The sequence below is a fragment of the Lemur catta genome, chromosome 9 (genome assembly GCF_020740605.2).
Source record: "Lemur catta isolate mLemCat1 chromosome 9, mLemCat1.pri, whole genome shotgun sequence".
Taxonomy (NCBI): Eukaryota; Metazoa; Chordata; class Mammalia; order Primates; family Lemuridae; genus Lemur; species Lemur catta.
The window spans coordinates 77,536,760-77,555,171 of record NC_059136.1 but is presented as its reverse complement, the minus strand read 5'-3'; positions in this window follow the sequence as shown (position 1 = coordinate 77,555,171).

Sequence of the window (18,412 nt, the reverse complement as noted above, 5' to 3'; positions counted from 1 at the left end):
TTACAAAAACAATATAATCCAGTTACTTTATAATTTTTTTAATTTGAACAAAGGTTATACAAACATCTGTATATAAACATATATATGTTAATTTCAATTTTCTTTATGAATTAGTCTGTATCTATCTCTATTACATTTTTGAAAGCAGCTTACAAAACTTTATAAGGAATAGTTTTATATTAATCATTCAAAATTTTAGTTTGTCACTAAATAGTACTTTTTCTGTGAATTATATTTAAATTAAGACTCTGCACCATATATTAATATACATGAACTATTGAAAATAAATTAATATTATTTTCTTTGTCTTATACAAGAATGATCACAATATTAAAGCTGGTTTATTTAATATGTTGTGCTCTTTCTCTCAAATTTCTGTGAAAGAAAATGCTCTTGTTCCTCCCATGATATGTTTCCATTTCTCTAAATTTTATCATGAATGTGCATGGTTCAAAGTTGCTGACAATCTGCATTTAAAATACGATGATCATATAGTAGGGCTGCCTAGGCAATTTTTAACCTTTATATCTTTGCTGGAGCCAGAGTTCTGAGAACTTTGTTTGTAATGGACTTTTAAAAATGCCTTTCAGTACTGATAGGACTACTTTTTAAGTACTCTTCTACTTTAACTGAGAAAGACATGACAAGAATTCAGGATTTCCTTAAATGCATTCTTATGCATGAATTATGCACATTTGTAAGATAGCATGGCTACTTTTAGCTTCATGAAGCCTCCCTCCTACTGATGACTGAGGGGATGAGTCCTTGCAAAATTTAGGGAAATTGCATGCTTTAAGAGACAAATCATGATACAAATCTATTTTCAAAGCTTTCATAATCTTTGTGTGATTTTCTATTCTTGGTAACACTAGAGAATTAAATCTTACAGATGTGTATAATTGTGCATAAAAGACCAATAAAAGGATAAGAATATGCTTGTAATAAACCGTTAAAATAACATATAGATTATTTTTTAAAAAACCTTATTGTTGCTTTAAAATCTAAAGTTGATTTTTCATGTTTATTATTTTACTGTAGACTCAGTTGAATGAAACATTTAGAACATATATATTTATAGTAGAGGTATAAGTTCAATATTAAGTTGACTTGCTTAAAAATAATAATTTGTTAACAATGCATTTTAGAATCTTTTCTCAAAAGGTCTGATTAATCAATTAAAAATTACATAATTATGAGAGAAGTTCATTGTCTCTTTTCTGCAACCATTTATCACAAAATCAGTTTTCAATAAAGTTCTCATATCTATGCCATGTAAAATTTCCATCAATATTCTTTGAATTTAAATATTAAGATAAAAAGTAAATTGGTCACCTAACGATATCTAGGACTGTTGAATAATATTTTTCACCTTTGAATATGTATTTTATTTAAAGGAGTTTTACTCCTTCAAATTAGTAATAGCATTGGGACGGTATTAGCCATTTGATAATTATATTATTTATATTATCATGTGAAAATGGTTTCCTATGATAGTAATAAAATGTAATGTGCATGTAGAAAATATCTCAACTTTTAAATATGTGAACATGTTAACATGCATGTTTATGACAAAATCCAGAAATTTTTTCATTATAAATATATTTCTTATTTCAAATTGATTTTACATAATTTGTTTTCCTTAAAAGTTTACAAAATTTTGGAGGCTGCCAGTAGATGGCATTCTGGTTTCTGTAAGAGACGTTTCTTTAGGGATGGGCTCTTCTCTTTGGGAAAAGGAAAAAGAAACTGACAATAGGATTGTGATTGAAAAGACTATTAGACCTTCTTGAAGGAACTGTAGCCATTCCAAAAGCAAATGTGTCTCAAACCATGTTTCCTTTATTAATTTACTTTAACAAGCTCAATTTGGTAACTGAGCTTGGTAAACTAAATTAATGATTTGGATGTTTTAATGTATAAAATATACATTTCATTATTCAATAATGTATAATTTTATTGAATAAAAATATAGTGCTTTTAAAAATATAATAATTTTAAAAGAAACTAGTGGAAGTAGTGCATTTAGCTTCATTCAAAGTAGTATAATCAATAATCAACTTATGCTAAGAAATATTTTATTACCTACCGGCACAAATTCATACATATCAGCATCATTTAGTCATGGATGACCACATTATCCAATTTTCCTACAGATTACTTTCTTCCAAAAAATGAACATAATGTAATATAACTTCCTGCATGTAATTGATGATCATTAGGTATTTGTTAAATGAATAAACGAATGAAAAAGTACATCTATAACTCACTAGGATATTATTTCTGGATTTATTTGAAAAATTACATAAATTGAAGATCCTCACCATACTTTTTATTAAAACATCAAATATCCAACTTGCAGAATAGGCCCCTACTATTTCCAAGAAGGCCTTTCCATAATTCTTAAATTACTTAAGAGGTAATTGAATTTATGATAAAAAGATAGCTTCTCTCTATATCAATATGTTTAGTAGTTACATGACTTATTTTAATCCTAGGGTAGGATTTTATTTTAATCCTAGGAGAATTAAAATATATGTTCACTAAAAAAACTGAAAAAACAAAAAAGAAAAATCACAATTATTACTCAAATGTTTAAAAATACCTAACAAACCAAACATATTTAAAGTCTTTAAGATAATTTTTTTATACATCACAATAAAAGAATAAGAAAAAAGATTTAAACAAATTAAAAGTGCAAACAAAATTAGAGTGGGTAATCATTAAAACAGCAACCAATTTCCAAATGCTATTTTTTTCATTGCTCTCAATGTACAAATAATTAATATAATAATTGTAAAATTTATATTTGCATTAAAGTAATACTCCTTAGGAATATGCAATAAAGTATTTTGATAGTTCATATATACCGAGCAATTAAAAATGAATTAGAGTATATATTTTTTAAAAATTTAGACTTTTTATTAATTGTGACCATCTTGTGTTTATTGGTCTAGCAGAACAAGCTTTTACTTTAATAAAGCACAAGCCATATTCCATGTGAGAAGGAACTAATTATTTTGGTTGATATCTTAGAATTTCTGATGCTGGCTATAGAGTTTCCAAAACTATTGATTTTTCAGAATCACTATTAAATTCTTCAACTACAGAAAGTTGAGAAGCATGAACATTTCCGGCTGTCTGCACAATTCAAAATGCCAAGTACCTTGCTATTGCAAGCTAGAATCTATTTAGAACATGATTATATTAATACACATAGTGTCAACAAGTTTATTAATTTTTAATGGCCTTGCTTAAAAGCCATCTCTCCCAAAAATCCCTCCCTGATATCCTCAATTACAAGTTATATTTCTCAGTTCTCAATTCTCAGATATTTTATACCAATTTTTTATGTAGTTCTATTTCTTAAAAATTCATGCATTATGTTCATGAATGTGGTTTTTATATTCTATTCAAAACATTCTTTGGAGGAATGTTCAATATTGTATCTCTCACAAGGAACACCATCCTGCCTTTTCTGTACCGGGCACTACTAAACAGTTATTTTCCAATTTACAATAACAACTAATTACTATAATAAGCAGAATAAATTTTTTTGAATTAAGAGTATGAAATCAATAAATGTTAGATTAAAAATGCATAAACAAATAATTATGATAGCTTACAATGGAACAAAAGGTTAAGCTTATTCCTTAGGGAATGGCAAATTATAAATGAAAACTCAGGCTAATGTTTTGTTTTTTTCAAAGTTCATTAATGTGATTTTCTCAGTGATTTTTGTCTCATTCTAGATCAGAGTTTCAACTGTGAATGGCCATTTAGAATAACTGGGAGATTTTAAAGGTAGTACTGATTCTAATTTTTTAACAGATTTTTAAGTGCACAATACTGTATTGCTAATAATTATAGGTACTATGTTGTAGAGGAATTCTCTACAACTTATTCATTTTGCATAACTGAAACTTTATACCCATTGAGCAACAACTCCTTCTCATATTAAGTGCTCTTAACACATACACACACACATACACACACACACACACACATCCCACTTACAACCAAGGAAACTTTCGGAGGAGATAGATATGTTTATTACTTTGATTATTGTTCTGATATTATGGGTGTATATGTATGTCCAAACTCATCAAATTGTATGCATTAAATATGTGCAATTTTTCTATGTCACTTACCTCAATAAAGCTCTTTTAAAAATTTGCACGTTTAATATATACAATTTGATGAGTGTGGTTATATGCATGCAATTACAAAACCATCTATTACCTTGACTGTGATAATGATTTCATTTTTTTTTCAAATTTTTTTATTTTGGTAAAATACATATAACCCAAAATTTGTCATCTTAATCATTTTTAAATGTATAGTTCGGTGGTATTAAATATATTCATGATGTTGTACAACCATCACCACCATCACTACCATCCATCTTCATAACTCTTTTCATCTTGTAAAACTGTAACTCTGTACTCATTAAACAATTCCTAATTCCTTATCCTGCTCTATGGCAACTGCCATTCTACTTCTGACTCTAAGAATTTTACTGTTCTATTTACCTAGTATCAGAGGAATCATACAGTATTTGTCTTTTTATAATTGGCTTATTTCACTTAGCATGATGTCGTCAAGGTTCATCCATGTTGTAGCATACTGTAGAATTTTCTTCCTTTTTAAGGCTGAGTAATATTCTATTGTATGCAGATAGCACATTTTGCTTACTCATTCATCTGTTGATGGGCACTTGGCTTGCTTCCAAGTTTTAGCTAAGGTGAACAATGCTGATATAAACATGGATGTATAAATATTTCCTTGAAAATATGATTTCAGTTCTTTTGAGTATATACTTGGCAGTAGAATTGCTGGATAATATATTAATCCTATTTTAAATTTTTTGATGAATCACCATACTGTTTTCCACAGTGGATGTACCATTTTATATTCCCACCAGCAATGTACAAGGATTTTAATTTCTTTACATTCTTGCCAACACTTGTTATTGTCTGACTTTTTGATAGTAGCCATTCTAATGGGTGTGAAGTGGTATCTTTTCTTAGTTTTAATTTGTGTTTCTCTAATAATTAAGGATGTTGTGAATCTTTTCATGTGATTTTTGGCCATGTTCTTTGAAGAAATGTCTATTTTAGCTCTTTGACCACTTTTTAATCAAGTTGTTAAGGTTTTTTGTTGTTGTTGAGTTTTAGGAGTTCCTTATAAATTTTGGATATTCATCCCTTATCAGATTATTTGAAAGTATTTTCTTTCAGTCTGTGGCTTGCTTTTTTACTCTGTTGATAGTACCTTTTTGATGTACAAATTTTTTAAATTTTCAGGAAGTCCATTTTGTTTATTTTTTTTCTTTTATTGTCTGTGCCTTTGGTGTTACATATCTAAGAAATCATTGTCAAATCTAATGTCATGAAGATTTTTACCTAGGTTTTCTTCTAAGAGTTGTATTGTTTTAGGTCTTACATTTAGGTATTTGATCCATTTTGAGTTAATTTTTGCATATGGTATTAAGTAAGGATCTAGCTCATTATTTTGCATGCAGATATACAGTGCTTCTAACACCAATTGTTGAAAATATCATCTTTTACAATGGTCTTGTCACCCCTGTCAAAAAATCATTTGACCAGATATGCCAGGGTTTATTTTTTAGCTTGTCATGGTCCTTTCATACTGCCATAACAAATTATTTGAAATTCAGTAATTTATAAACAATAGAAATTTATTTCTCACAGTTCTGGAGCCTGGAAGTTCAACATCATGACATAAGAAGGTCAAGTGTGAGAGGTGAGAGCCTGGTCTCTCTGCTTCCAAGATGGTGCCTTATTGCTGTGTCCTCATATCGTGGAAGAAAGAAGGGCAAGAAAGACAAACTCTCTCTGAGCCTCTTTTATAAGAGTATTAATCCAATCATGAGAACAGAGCCCTCATGACTTAATCACTTCCCCAAATGCCCTACCTCCTAATACCACCAAAATGGGGATTAAGTTTCAATATGACTTTTGGAAAGGACACATAATCAAACCATACCATTTCTTCCCTGGCCCCCAAAAGTCATATCCTTCTCCTATTAATCAGTACATTAATTAATATTAATTAATATATTTTATTTTTAAATATATATAATTTAGATATTTAAATATATTAATTCATTAATACATTAAAATATATTAATTCCATCAGTATATTAAAATATATTAATTCCATCCCCAAATTTTTAACTCCTCCTGCATCAACTGTAAAATCTAACTCCAAAGTCTCATCTAAATATAATCTACATAAGATGTGGGTGAGACTCAAGGTTAAAGTTATCCTGAGGCAAATTCTTCTCCAGCCATGAGCCTGTTAAATCAAACAAGTTATGTGCTTCAAAAATATCACAATGGGACAGAGATAAGGCAGACATTCCCATATCCCACCTTCTGGACACACTGGGGTGGGGGATGGACCCCTAAGGCTCTGGGTGACCCCACTCCTATAGCTCTTCCGGGCATTGCTCCAGTGAGGACTTTTTGGTGGTCCTAACCCTATAGCTCCACTAGGTGTTACCCTAGTAGGGACTTTTTGTGACAGCTCTACCCCTGTGGCAGTTCTCTGCCTAGCCTACAAGGCTTTCTAAGGTATCCTTTGAAATCTAGTTAGAGAAAGCCGTGCTTCCAAAGCTCTTGCATTCTGTGCACATATAGAGTTAGCGCCATATGAATACCTCCAAGGTTTATTGCTCATATCCTCTGGAGAAGCAGGCTGAGCTGCACCTGGGCATTCTTGATCCACAGCTGGGGTGGCCAAGAAACACTGCACTGGGCTGTGGGAAGCAAAGATTTGAGGTAGTACTGGGCAGCAAGCTCTAAGGTCCCACAGGCACCCTGGGCAACTCTCTTGAAATTTTTCTGTCCTCAGTTGGCTTGTGATGGGCATGGCAGTCTTGAAGATCTCCAAAATGCCATTCTACAGGGCATTCTCCCACTGTCTTGACGAATAGCATCTGGCTCCCTTCCATCCATACAGATCTCTTTATCACATGGTCACTTGGTTTTGTCTTCTAAATATACTTTTTTATTCTTACATGGCCAGGCTGAGAATTTTCTAAATTTTTATGGTCTGTTTGCTTTTGATTATAAATTCCATCTTTAACTCATTTCTCTCTTTTTGCATAATACTATAAGAAGTTAAGAGAAGCTATTCAGCACTCTGAACACTTTGGTTAGAGATTTCTCCTGCCAAATATTCTATTAATAGTTCATCACTCTTAATTTCTACCTTCCACAACATACTAAGATGTGACTACAATTCAGCTAAGTTCTTTGATGCTTTGTAACAAGGATAGCTTTACTCTAGTTTCCAATATGATATTCCTTATTTCTGTTTAAGACCTCATCAGAATGGTCTTTACTGTCCATATTTCTACCAATATTCTGTTCACAAGCATTTAGATAATATCTAAGACTGAGACAGCTCTCTTCTTCTTCTGAGATCTCACCAGAATCATCCTTAATGCTCCCTTTATGACAATACAGGTTTTTTTCTAGCACGCACTTCAAAACTTTACCTACTATCCAGTTCCAAAGCTGCTTTCACTTTTTCAGGTATTAGTTATTGCAATACCTCTGTGTTTTTTCTGGGCTTGTCTTAGTCTGTTTGTGCTATTATAAAAAAATACCTGTGACTAGGTAATTTATAAACAGTAAAAATTTCTTTATTACAGTTCAGGAACATAGAAGTCCAAAATCAAGGCAAAAGCGTGTTCATTATCTGGCAAGGGCCTGGTCTCGCTGCTTCCAAGATGGCACCTTGTTGCTATGTCCTGACATGACAGAAGGCAGAAGGGAAAGAGAGGGGAACTTGAGCTGGAGCCTCTTTTATGAGGGCATAAATTCACTTCAGAGGGCAAAGCCCTCGTAACCTAATCATGTCCAAAAAAAGACCTACATCTTCATACCACTACCACGAGGATTATGTTTCAACATGAATTTTGGAGAACACACACATTCAAATCACAGCAGGGCTCTTTATTCTATTGTATTGGTCAATATGTCTATTTTTATATTGGTACCATTCTGTTTGATTACTATAGCTTTGTAATAAGTTTTGAAATCAGGAAGTGTATGTTTACCATGTTTCTTCCTTTTATTTAATTGTTTTGGCTATTTAGCATCCCTTAAGATTCCATATAAATTTTAAGATGGATTTTTCTATTTCTGCAAAAATCATTGGAATTTTGAAGGAACTTGCATTGAATCTGTATATTGTTTTGGGTAGTATGAACATTTTGACAATATTAAGTCTTTCAATTCATGAAAATAAAATGAATTTTCATTTATTTATGGGTTCTTTTTCCTCAGTAATGTTTTGTAGTTTTCAGTGAACTCTTTTACTTCTTTGGATAGGTTAATTTCTCAGTATTTCTTCTCAATGCTATCATTGAAATTGAATTGTTTTCTTAATTTCCTTTTTAGATAGTTCTTTGTTAGTGTAGAAATAAATTTTTGTGTATTGACTTTGAATCCTGTTACTTTGCTGAATTCAATTGTTAATTCTAATAGGATTTTGGTGAAATTTTTAGGTTTTTCTACATACAAGATCTCATCATTTGTGAACAGAGATAATGTTACTTCTTCCTTTCCAACTTGGATGCTGCTTCAGGAAAATCCTGGGACAGTATAAAAAATCACTCTACAAACTGAGATGGTGGTGAGAAACCAAAGAATGACTCAGAATATCATCGAGTGCTACTCAGCTATAAGAAATAATGGTGATACAGCATCTCTTATATTTTCCTGGATAGAGCTGGAAGCCATTTTACTAAGTGAAGTATCCCAAGAATGGAAAAATAAGCACCAAATGTATGCACCATCAAATTGGTTTCACTGATCATCACCTAAGAGCACATTTAGAAATAACATTAATGGGGTGTCGGGCAGATGTGGGGGGTATGGGGATGGGTGTACACATACATAATGAGTGCAATGCACAGCATCTAGGGGATAGACACACTTGAAGCTCTGACTTGGGAAGGGGTGATGGGGCAAGGGCGATATACGTAACCTAAACTTTTGTACCCCCATAATATGCTGAAATAAAAAAAAAGAAAAAAAGAAAAGAAAAGAAAAGAAAACAAAACAAAACAAAAGTCTACCTTGGCAAGTAAATGAGTTTCTTAGAGGTTTACTCTTGGGAGGCACATGTCTTCTCCAGGAAGTAAAATCCATACTACTTGCCCATTGTGGCTCCTTAAATTTCTTTTTAGTGAATGATATGGAGTCTTTTCCAACGTCACTGTATGTATACAGACTAAACATATTGAACATGCACAATATATCCATTATGTATTTTTATGTGACCCATATTATGTTAATGATGTTATAATTTTCCCCTAGGTGGGGATTTTTGTAGTAAAATGAGCTAAAGGGTACTATAGGACAGCAAAAGCAGTTACAAGGAGTCTCAACCAGTTTACAAGGACGTGCTTACACGTACTCTTGAGGTCTTATAATTTTCTTGATATTTTCTGTGTTTCTCTTAAGCCATTGGTTTTCTATCACCCTTAAATATCAACTTTTCCCAGTGGGGAAACTCTTTCTTTTCCCTTAGATGACTTCTGTCTTTGTTACTTGTCTAATTGCTCTGGCTAGAACTTCCAGTACCGTATTGAACAGAAGTAAAACAGGGCATACTTGCCTTGTTCCTGATCTTAGAGGAGGAGCTTTCAGGTTTTTTCCATTGAGTATATAGATTGAGTATTTCTAACTCAAAAATTCAAAATCCCAAATGTTCCAAAATATAAAACTTTTTGAGCACTAACATGACACCCAGAGGAAAGATTTAAAATTTTTGGATTAGGGATAGTTAACTTAAGTATAATGCAAATATTCCAAAAATCAACAAATAAAATCCAGAATTGAAATACTTCTGGTCCCAAGCATTTTGGGTAAGGAATACTCAACCTGTATGTTTGCTGTGACTTTTTCACATATGGCTTTTATTATGTTGAATGAATATAAACTGAAATAAATAAACCTAACCATATTTCAAATGAACAAACCACAATATGATGGTGAGAAAAGAGTGATGCTCAGGAAGATCTGATCTAAGAAACTGTGGAACATAACATAATACTTTGACTATGTAACTGAAGAGTAAAAACAAAAAGAATTATAAACAAATAATGTACTCTAGTTAGTAGATGATTATCATAGTCACATGGGTTAGCAATTCTGAAACTACTTTCTGTGAGTTCTAAAACTGGGCAGTTAAGTAAATATATTATGAATAAGAAGTAGGTTTTTCTTTGTTGGGGAAGGAGTTATCAATAAGGAAAGGGAGAAGGTAAAAATGAACCCTGTGTTTTTGGAAGTATCAGTATAAACTCATGATTTTTAACCAATATACACACATATAGAAATAAATATTGAAACATACTTTAAGCCTTTACCCAAGTTGGGGTACCACAGGTAATTTTACAGTCCATAAGCACATTTCCAGTATTTGTGATAATGCTCTACTAGAATCTCATCATGCAGGAAAAAAACTAGTTTTATAAAATATAAGTAGTTAGTCTTAAGGAAAAAGAGACTTACTGGATTCAGAGTACCACATGAAGCCAGGGTTTCTCAGATGTGTTCCCTAATACTTTGCTACCTCAAGTGAAACACATGGATTTGCAATCATATTCTCACCTTCAGCTGGTTAGTAATATGCAATCATGAGCTCTATCCCAGGCCTCCTAGATCAAAATTTCTATTCTACCAAGATCCCCAGGTAGTTCACATGCACATTGCTCCAACAGCAATGAAGATAAAAGTCCATAGATATGTTAGTCTACTTTGTGTTGTTTTAAAGGAAATGCCTGTGACTGGGTAATTTATAAAGAAAAGAGGTTTATTTGGCTCATGGTCCTGCAGACCGCACAAGCATGGCGCCAGCACCTGCTTCTTGTGAGGGTTTCAGGGAGCTTCCAGTCAAGGCAGAAGGTGAAGGGGAAGCAGATGTGTCACATGGTGAGAGAAGGAAGAAGAAGCGGGGGGAGGTGCCAGGCTCTTTTACACAACCAGCTCTCCTGTGAACTGATAGAAAGAAAACTCACTCATTACCCCTGGGAAGGCCCCAAGCTATTTATAAGGGATCTGCCTCCATGACCAAATTTTTAACATGAGATTTGGAGGGGTGAAACCTCCAAACCATATCAACGGAAATGCTTCTTTGTAAATTTAAAGATTATTAATCATCTTTTCTTATTAAACAGAAGTAATGATGTGAAAGTGATTTTATATATGCATGTTACATATATTGCCTTTGCATCACCTGAGTCAGAGCTACAAGCATGCTCAACCTCCAGACATTGTGCACCTGCACCCAATAAGTTCAAATATACCCATCCCCTCCCCCCCACCCTCCTGACACCCAATGAATGATACTTTCATATGTGCACATAAGTGTTGATGAATTAGTATCAATTAAAAATAAATGTATATATAAGAGAAATTATATTATATATGTATGTGCATGTTTGTGTATATATATGAGAGAGAGAGAGAGCGATCTTACATGTTTAGTCATACGTAGACATCCTGAAAGCAATATGAATCATCACATGTTAGCAAATCAACAGCATTTTAATAGCAGCCATAGGAATATTCTAAAATAGTAATACTGCTAATGAACCAAACTAAAACTGAGTTTGCTTCCTAAAGATCAGCAAATACACAAGGTCACTGTTCTCTATTCTCCTGTCTACATGAACTAGCTAAATTGTGAATTTGAATTTTGCAACTATGGTAAAATATATTAAAAATAACTTATGAGTCTCCTATGAAAAAAATAATTTTTTAATATTCATATGATCTTTGTTTTTTGTTTTGTTTGCTAACAAGAAATACATATGTTTGGGCAAACTGTACAAACCAATTTATGGAATTTGACAGAAAATAGAGAACTCCTAAAGTCTACTGACACTGCTGGTAAAGGTTAGGTGGGAGTGTAGCTGCTGATTTCTAACTAAAACATCATTCTTCTCATTATCTCTGTGAAGGTATGGTTCCATATTGACCAGCTGGTGATGGACCTAAGCAGGTTGAAATCTGTTACTTCATATAATAACCTATGGTAAAAGTGTCTGCTATCACCTATTTTTCTTATTGCTATCTCATTAGAGCAAAAATCCAATTAGCTGAAATTGTAGAGAGAGCCATAGCTTACTTTTTAAAATATGAATTGGTGAGCCAAAGCCCATCACATATTTGAAGAGTTAGCATTTCAGTTAATTATTATAGAAATGATTAAATTTCCCCACAAGAAAAATATTATTATAAAAAAGTGTTACTACTTTTGCATTCATATACATATTTCTGATTCTGATTATTTGGTAAGATTTACAACAGGAATGTAATATTTAAAGGAACCAAAAGAGGATATTTGCTGCCTGCTCTCTGTTTTTTCTAATCCCATTTCTAAAGCCATAACTGTCACTGGGTAGTTTTTCTAATTCAAGATTATATAACCTTTCTAATACCTTAATTTCTGCTTTAAAATAGATGTCCTGGACTTTTAAATCTAGGACTCATTTTGTGTTTTTGAATCTCCAGGCATATATTCTCTAGCCCTCTGAAAGTTCTGTCACTCGACTTTCATAGGTTTATACAGGCATATCTAGTTGTGGGGGAGGTTATCAAGGCCACCTCTACCAATTGCTGTTTGTGGTAACCTATGCAAAATTCCATTAGAGCCTTGGAAAGTGGAAAAAAATAATTTCCAAAGCAATATTTTTAAAGATATTCCAGGGCTTAAGGAAAAGGAAGTTAGTATAAGTCTACTTCTTTTCCCAAATATTTTAAACACTAAATTTTTCAAGTCAATAACAATTGTTTTGTGGCCCAAAAGGATTAAAATGTTTATTAGGTTTTCATTATACACTAAATTCCAGTAGTGTTGTATTTCTTTTTTCGTCCAGTTATTTATTTCCTGGACCTACCTAAGGTAAGAAAAATCACTGTGACCAACAGTAGATGATAAACACGTTTCCTGGTGTGTGAGGGCCCTGAATTTTTTGTTTCACACCACAGGATCTTTTAGGTACTTATCATATATTACATTTATGGACTATTGTGCTGTCACCTAGGAGTTCTTTCTAATGAGAATAAGGAGCCATGCAATATAGACACAGATGTATATACAGATATAAATAGACCAGAGGAAATAAGCATTCCTAATTTCAAAGACTAAAAGGAAGGTATACTTTTTTATAACAACAGAAGCAAGGGATATAGAAGACAAAGAAAGGTCTTTTGATTCAACCAGTTCTGCATTTAAAGACTGGCCTTAGAATTTCTATGCTGTACAATTTTGGATGCATTCTTCCTCTGATCCTCAGACTCATTGTCAATCCAATTTTCAGATGCAATATTCAAAATTTTAACTATCAGTTTTTAACAATTTGAACAGATAGATGTCGAAGGCTTTGGCTCCCTAAGTCATTCCTTGACCCTGGGCTAGGCCAAATGTTAATCCTTTAGTTGCAGTATCAAAAGGAGGTGTGTATCCTGGGACGGTATCAGGGTATCAAAAGCAATGGGGAGTGGATTAGGGAGGAAAGTTTTGAACAACAGGTATTTACTAACCAATAAGAAATTTTAAAAAATATTTAAATTGATGCATAAGAGTTAATGCCACTTCTGTTTGTTATGATGATTACATGGGGATAGTACATACATAAAATCATTCACTGTGGTCAATAAATTTGGTTTTTATTATTAAGAACGAAAAGTCAAATGAAATGGAAAGCAGGGGAAAAATGAAGAAAGGTCCATATTTAATAGTTAATGCCAGAATAAATCACTGAAGACAAATCGTCTAGATAAAATAGAGTTTATTTAATCTACTCCTAAGTGAAAACAAATCAGTGTTAATATTTATTCATTTATTTATTTATTTTTTATTTTTTTGAAGACAGAGTCTCTCTTTGTTGCCCGGGCTAGAGTGAGTGCCGTGGTGTCAGCCTAGCTCACAGCAACCTCAAACTCCTGGGTTTAAGCGATCCTACTGCCTCAGCCTCCCGAGTAGCTGGGACTACAGGCATGTGCCACCATGCCCGGCTAATTTTTTCTATATATATTTTAGTTGGCCAGATAATTTCTTTCCATTTTTAGTAGAGACCGGGTCTTGCTCTTGCTCAGGCTGGTCTCGAACTCCTGAGTTCAAACGATCCGCCCGCCTCAGCCTCCCAGAGTGCTAGGGTTACAGGCGTGAGCCACCACGCCCGGCCTAGTGTTAATATTTAAATATAAAGATTGTCAAGAACTGTGAAGGGTTTGAGATTTTATTCCACTTGAAAACTAATAATGTAACCTGTTGCAGTTTCAGGGAGACTGACAGAAGACATGAGATTCTGGGTCAGAGAAAAAAGATACTATTTCTCATGATCCAGCAAGCAGAATGTGCATCAATGTATCTGTGTCAATTTCTCTTGTCTTAAAGTCACATGGGGCAGCATTGATGGGTCTGGATTAAAGCTAATAGGTGCAGGAGGTTACATCACAAAAGTAGAATCATAAGTTTAGTTCAAACAAATCTTTTAAAAAGGGCAGTAAGATTCCCTGAACTTTCTTTGAGAAGTGAGACCCTATTTCTATCTTCAAATACTCCTCACTATACAAATATACTTGGAAAGATAATCTGGAATAAAGGGCAATCATATCCCCTGTTCACAAGATATATAGAAGTAAAGACTCATAAAGAAGTGACTCCCCCTAAGATTTTTCTTAACAAATATTTGTCTGGACTACTTATTTTTTCCAGTTTTATTAAGGTATAATTGACAACAATTATATATATTTATGGTGTACAACATAATGTCCTGATATATGTTATACATTGTGAAGTGACTAAATCAAGCTAATTAACATATTCATTACTTCACCTGTTTTTTTGTGTGTGGTGAAAACATTAAGATCTACTGTCCCAGTAATTTCCAAGTATACAGTATTATTAACTATACATGCTGTACAATAACTCTCCAGAATTTACTCATTCTGTCTAACTGAAACTTTGTACCCTTTGACCAATATCTCCCCATTTCCCCCACCACTTTCTCCCCTCGGCCCCTGGCAAACACTATTCTGCTCTGCTTCTGTGAACAGACTATTCTATGAGTCGATTATGTCTGGTCTATTTTAGATAGATTATAAAGAGATAACCGTTACTACAATAATTCAAGGAAGGTATGAAATCAAGCATATTTTAAAAATCAACTATTTTACAAGCACTTTAGATTTACAGAAAGATTATGAAGGTAAGATCAGGATTTTTCCATATTCTTCATACCTGGTTTCCCTTATTGTTGCCATCTAACATGATTATGATACATGTGTTACAATTAATGAACCAGTATAGACACATTGTTGTTAACTAAAGCCCATACTTAATTAAAATTTCCTGGATTTTTACCTGAATTCTTTTCTGTCCTAGGATCCCATTTAGAACACCACATTGCATTTTGATACCATGTCTCCTTAAGCAACTATTGCCTCTGACAGTTTCCCAGATTTTCCTTGTTCTCTATGACTTGGACAGTTTTGAGGATTATCAGTGAGATATTTTGTTTAATATTCTTGCACTGGGATTTGTCTGATATTTTTCTCATGATTATACGAAGCTTATATGTTCTTGGAAGGAAGACCACAGAAGTAAAGTGTCATTTTAGTCACTTCAATGTACCTACTATCATCATATCAATCTACATGGTATCAACATAGTTTATCAGTCTCATTGAGGATGTTAAGCTTGATCACCTGGCTGAGGTAGTATTTGTCAGGTTTCTTCATCAAAAAGTTACTGTTTTTTACATCCTTCTATACTGTTCTCTTTGGAAGAAAGTCACTATGCCCAATCTACTTTTATAAAATGTGGAATTGTGCCTCATCTTCTTTACAGAAGAGTATGTAAATAAATTATTTAAAGTTCTTCTACATGTAAGATTTCTATTTCTATTTCTTCTCATTTATTTATTTATTTAATCTATTTATATAAATGTGGACTCAAAGATATTCATATTATACTTAGGATTATAATCCTTTTTTAAATATTGTTGCTCAAATTGCCCCAGTTTTAGCTATTGATAAAGTTTGTTCCTGTATCCTTTTGATATATTTCCATCGCTGTCTGTGTGTATGTATGTATAATCAATTCCTCATTTTATGGCACTACAAGATGCTCCAAGCTCATCTTATCTATTGCCTGTTCAAGAACCAGACATTTCTCAAAGAAAGCTTGCTTTCTTTCATTGGAGAATACTTTACTAGAAAACAATATCTGGGCATTAGGTGTGTTCATTACTGGATGTGCTATTAGTATCCAGAGCAGTTGCTACTAGGCAGTCTCAGTTCACAGTGCAAGAAACTATATGTGTGTAAACCAATCTAGGTATATCTGCATATCAATAAATATTTCTATATATAGCCATCTATATCTATATTAAGCAAAATGTAAGTACATAGTAATGGCTGTGATACTAATCCTTCAAAACATTATTCTAGCCTCCAGCATTTGCTTGTATGTAACCTCCCAAGCCAACAGTAAATAATCTCATTCCCATAATTAATATACATTTACATGTCCATTATGGCATCTATATCTATATCTAAATATATATTGTATATATAAGTAATATATATAAAATAAATTTTGTATATATAAGTAACATACGTTAGTATCAGAATATATATTAGTACCAGAATAGTTAGCATATATTCCTCTGGGAAATAACTTTATCAATGAAAGTACAGTGCTTAGTACAGTTACTTTAATCTTATAGCCTCTATTGATTTCTAGATTACTTTTTGTCAGCGTCTTCCCCTCCACACACTTTAGTGAGAATTTTTTTTTCATATATTTGTAGTATAGTTATATTGTTTTGTCAGATTCTCATTATATCCTGGTAATTCCTCACATCCTAAGTGATTTTTCAAAATTTACATACATTAAGCTTCACTATTTGTGCTGGAAATTTCTATGGGTTTTGATAAATGTGTGGTGTCAGGTATTCACCATTACAATATCATAAAAAGTGGTTTCCTTACCCTAAAATATCACTTGTGCCTCATCTATTTAGCCCTTTCTCCCTCCTCTGAAGTCTTAGTAATCATCTATATAGTTTTGATCTTTTTACCATCTACATAGTTTTGTCATTTGTAGATATAATACAATATTTAGACTTTTTAGATTGGCTTCTTTGACTTTTACAATGTGTTCTTAAGGTTTATCCATACTTTGTAATGGGTTGATAGGTCACTACATTTTAGCACTGACATACTTCTAAACTATCTTCCAAAGTGACATATTATATCATTTCTTATTCCCGCTAGCAATGAATAAGAATTCTGTTTCCACATTTTCATAGCAATTGGTCTTTTCAATTTTTGTGAATTTTAGCAATTCTAATTCTAGTAGGAGTTTGTTATGGAATTGCTTATTATTCTTTTAATGCTTATTGTAACAGTCGTGATAAACCCTCTTTCTTTTCTGATATTGGTAATCTGTATCTTCTCTTTTTTTGCTGAGTCTGAGTAGAAGTTTACCAATTTTACTGATCTTTTTAAAGAACCAGGTCTTGATTTTGTTAGATTTCCCTATTTGTTTCTGTTTCAATATCATTCATTTCTACTCTAATTTGTATTATTATTTTTTTCTTGCTTTAAGTTAAACTTGCTCTTTCTTTATGTTTTTAATGTGAAAACTCAGGTTATTGATTTTTAGATTTTTCTTCTCTTCTAATATATGCACTTAATAGTATAAATTCCCATCAAAGCACTGCTTCTGCTAAATCTCACATTTTGACATCCTGTATTTTCATTTTCAATTAGGTAGAAATATTTTTAAATTTCTCTTGAAACTTGTTCCTTGACCCATGTGTTATTTAGATATGTGTCATTTAATCTCCAAATATTTGGGGATTTTCCAGCTATTTTTCTAGTATTGATTTCTGGTTTAATTTAATTATAATCTGAGAACATATTTATATAATTTATCCTTTTTTAAATTTAAGTGTATTTTGTGAGCCAGAATATGATCTATTGGGGGGGAATATTTAATGTGATCTTGAAAGGAATGTGCATTCTTCTGCTGCAGAATGATATAATATATAAACTTCTCTTCCTCTATTTATGTAGATCTGAATTTTTAACTATATCATTTTACTTCTGTCTGAAGACTTCTTTTAACATTTTTGAAAAGATACTTCAGTGTTGGTGAATTTCTTCAGTTTTTGATTATCAGAAAATGCCTTTATTTTTTTCTTTACCTTTGTAGAATGGTTTTCCTGGGTATAGAATTCTAAGTTGGTGGGTTTTTTTTTCTTTTAACAATTTAAATATTTAAATCCAATGTCTTGCCTACATGGTTTCAGGCTAGAGCTTACTGTAATTATTATCCTTTCTTCTCTATAGTT